General features: G+C 40.7%; 1 protein-coding gene across 2 annotated transcripts in view; it reads right to left on the bottom strand.

Annotated features, from left to right (window-relative positions):
* LOC143291769 (uncharacterized) overlaps window positions 1–1,722 on the bottom strand; it is a 61,931-nt gene extending 60,209 nt beyond the window's left edge. For both annotated transcript variants that reach the window (XM_076601909.1, XM_076601910.1), the window contains exon 1: window positions 1,675–1,722. The gene's annotated coding sequence lies outside the window, so the exon portion shown is untranslated. The remainder of the gene's footprint in view (window positions 1–1,674) is intronic.
* Window positions 1,723–3,670: the final 1,948 nt, after the last annotated feature.

The following is a 3,670-nucleotide window of genomic DNA, read 5'->3' as shown; positions in this document are numbered from 1 at the left end:
GTCTCTGTCTGTCTGTCTGTCAGTCTAACATCATCATCAACATCATCTTCTCATCCAGCATTTGGGATGTTCGAGATGCTCCCCTCTGGTCGACGGTACAGAAGTATAAGGACGAAAACCAATCGCTTCGCCAATAGCTTTTTCCCCAAAGCAGTCAATGCCCTGTCTCTCGAACAAATCCAGTATGATTAAAGAGAGGTTTGCAATCAACAACCACTTACCTGAAGATCTAGTCATCCACGTGTGATATGCAGCTTATGTTTAAATGTGTGCGTGCGTGCGTGTGTGTGTGTGTGTGTGTGTGTGTGTGTGTGTGTGTGTGTGTGAGAGAGAGAGAGAGAGAGAGAGTGCACAAGTTCTTATATTGACATGCACATGTATGCGTCCTAACTTCTACTGTATCTGTGTTTGTGTATGATTTTCGATTTATGTTTGTAGCTTTTATGTACTACCCCCCACCCCCACCCCAATATTCCTTGTGACCCGGTACACTTGATACTGAAGACATATTCTATTATATACTATTCTCTTCTCTTCTTCTTCTTCTGTGTGTGTGTGTGTGTGTGTGTGCGTGAGCGCGTGCGCGTATATATATATATATGTGTGTGTGTGTGTGCGTGTGTGTGCGCGCGCGCACGCGCGTGTGTGTGTATGTGTTATGATATGATAATTATTCTTTTCACCATCTTGTTATCGCTAATGGGATATTCCAGCAATATTTTCTCACACGTTTTCCTTTGTCATATTTTCCTTTTTTGGACAGAATTTAAAAAAATTTTAAAAAGAAAAAAAAGACTTTTATTTCTATTTTGCCAAATTCCTGACCAGTTAAAGACTCAATCAATCAACCAATGTAAATCTTCTTCTTCGTCGTCTTTTCTTTCTTCTTCTCTTCTAATTCTTCGTCTACTGATTGTAATTTTATTTCTTCTTCTTTTTTTTTTCAGCTGAGAAGTCGCACATTCTGTCCTTTCTGACATCAGCCAACCGACCAACCAGTTAATCAATGCCACTGACATACAGAAAATAGTGATAACTACGAGATTCGCATGTAAGTTATCCACAACAACAACAGCAAAACCAGCAGCAGCAACAACAACAAAAACAACAACTGCAACCGCAAAAACAGCAACAATAGCTATAGCAAAAGCAACAAGAACAACAATATGAAACGCCGAGATATCATCGCATCCACATAACCATCACAACAACAGCAACAACAACAACGATAATAACATTGACAAAAATGCTAACAACAACGCCAGTAATAGTTATGATGATGATGACGACGATGAATGATTGATAATGGTGACAATAATGATAATGGAAAACCTACCTTGTAGAAGTTTCACAAGAAAAAAAAAACCCAACAAAACCCAACCTTTCTCAGAGCCAAAACACTACAAAAATCTCACAATTACACAACAATAAATAAAGATGATAGATATATTTAAAAAAGATAATAACACACACCCTACAAAAATCCCAACCTTAGAGTCAAAACACCACAAAAGTCTCACAATTACACAATAATAAACAAAGATGTTAAATATAACAAAAATGATAATAACACACACCCTACAAAAAATTTCCTCCACCGGAAAAAAACAACAAAAAACAACAACAACCAACAACACAAAAGAAAAACCAACCACCATCAATGTTCACACCCACCCCTCAAGTCACAGCTCAACCCTCAAAAAGACGATTCCCTCCCAAAACTTTCTTTCTCACCTCCGAAACACTCACTGCCTATATTACTGAATTCTACGAATGTTCATAGCAACTGATACGACCTTGACCCAGAGAGAGAGAGGGAAGGGAACATTGCTGAAGCTGACAGCCGTGAATTGGCGTGTGCCTCACTTCACAGGTTGCACGAGCACAGGGATTCCTCTGTGCTGAGACATCGCTGGCAGCTATTTTTAGCTCTTTGTCGACAACTGTGGGAATCTTTTGCAGGTTCTACAGACTGCACTGACTAGCTTTGAAGCATGTGAGGGGAGAGGGGGGAGGGGGGGGGAGGGAGGGGGGGGGGCAAGAGACGGAAAGTCAGACATATTGAAATGCACGAGCGCGCGCGCGCGCGCGCACACACACTCACAGAAGAGATCGACCGAGCGAACGAGAGACTGGCAAAGAGACAGAAAGAGAGAGAAAGAGAGAGAAGAAGGAGAAGAAGAAATCACAGAGAACAATAACTTGAAGCGAGACAGAGAGGCTGAGGAGAGAGACAGACAGACAGACAGACAAACAAGGAGACAGGCATAGAGAGGAAAGAGACAGACAGACAGACAGACGGACAGAGAAGAAACTGGAAACGAATGACGTTCCACAATGCTATCGCCCATATGAAGGGGTGTGTATATCATACCATGCGTCTTATTGTTACGTATATTGTTCACATGTTAACAACACATATGTACAATCGCATAAGGCTTACACATGTAGGTATTTACTAGTAAGGTAGGAAGAGAAGTCATTGTCACTGTTATCATGCAATGCAACCGCGTTCTAACGTCTCTTTACGACAAACGTCCTGATAAGGGAGACAATTGAAGGGTAATCACTGTGAGAGAGAGAAAGAGAGGGAGAGACAGAGAAGGAGAGACAGAGAGGGAGACAGATAATAACAGAGAGAGAGGGAGGGAGAAAGGGAGAGAGAGAGATTTGAAGGTTAACAAGTGTCCGTAATTCAGTTTCTGGGACAAGGAAAAAAAACAACAACAAAGATATATACAGACAGACTCGGGCACGAACACACATTCACACACACACACACACACACACACACACACACACACACACACACACACAGAGAACGAAATGGGGAGGCAGACAGACTTTCAGAAAGGAGTGGGGGAATGAAAGGAAGTGGATGAGAGGTGACGCAAGTCCATCCCATTTCACTGAACATCTCTGCGACAAAGACAGACAAACGGGCAAACAGACAGAAAAAGAGTCACAGGCAGAAAAACAGACAGAGACGGCCACACATCAAGCGAATGACAGACGAAAACAGACTGACAGAAACGGACACAGAGGCAGAAAGGCATTTCAGTGGCTAATTCATAAAAAAAAAAGAACGCAAACATTTGAGGACTTAAGACGCAGCCTTGTTTTACACCACGGGACTGTTGAAAAAGTGAGAATAAACGAACTTTTCACACACGATACATGTCATGATCAATTCATACACACCTCGGAGTGTCATGTACAATTTTCTGTTGATACCGGCGGTCTTTCTCTAAACATACCACAATACATTTCTATTCACAGAGCCAAACGCCTTTTAAATCTCTAAAAAGGAACATATAATTGACGCTATTCTTAAGGAATATGTTAACTAAAGCATATAATGTAAAGGTATTATATACAGTACTAAAGCCTGTTCTAGATCCTGGTTATTCTTCAACATTTTCCCTTCTATTCAAAATATGTGTGTATTCGTTGCTAATTATGCTTGTTAGAGCTACAACCGTATAGCTTCCTGGATAAGTAGTGTTCCCATTCTTTTCAATTGGTTCAATAATGGATTTACATCCATCTGTCGGAAACAATCATTTACTAAACATTTTGAAAAACAACGACACTAGAAATTCACTAACAGTTGCATCGACTTTTTTTTTTTAACATTTCGCCGATTGTTTCATCAAATTTCTTCATACAA

This window comes from Babylonia areolata, chromosome 17 (genome assembly GCF_041734735.1).
Source record: "Babylonia areolata isolate BAREFJ2019XMU chromosome 17, ASM4173473v1, whole genome shotgun sequence".
In the NCBI taxonomy this organism is placed as follows: domain Eukaryota; kingdom Metazoa; phylum Mollusca; class Gastropoda; order Neogastropoda; family Buccinidae; genus Babylonia; species Babylonia areolata.
This window is presented reverse-complemented; position numbering and strand designations above follow the sequence as displayed.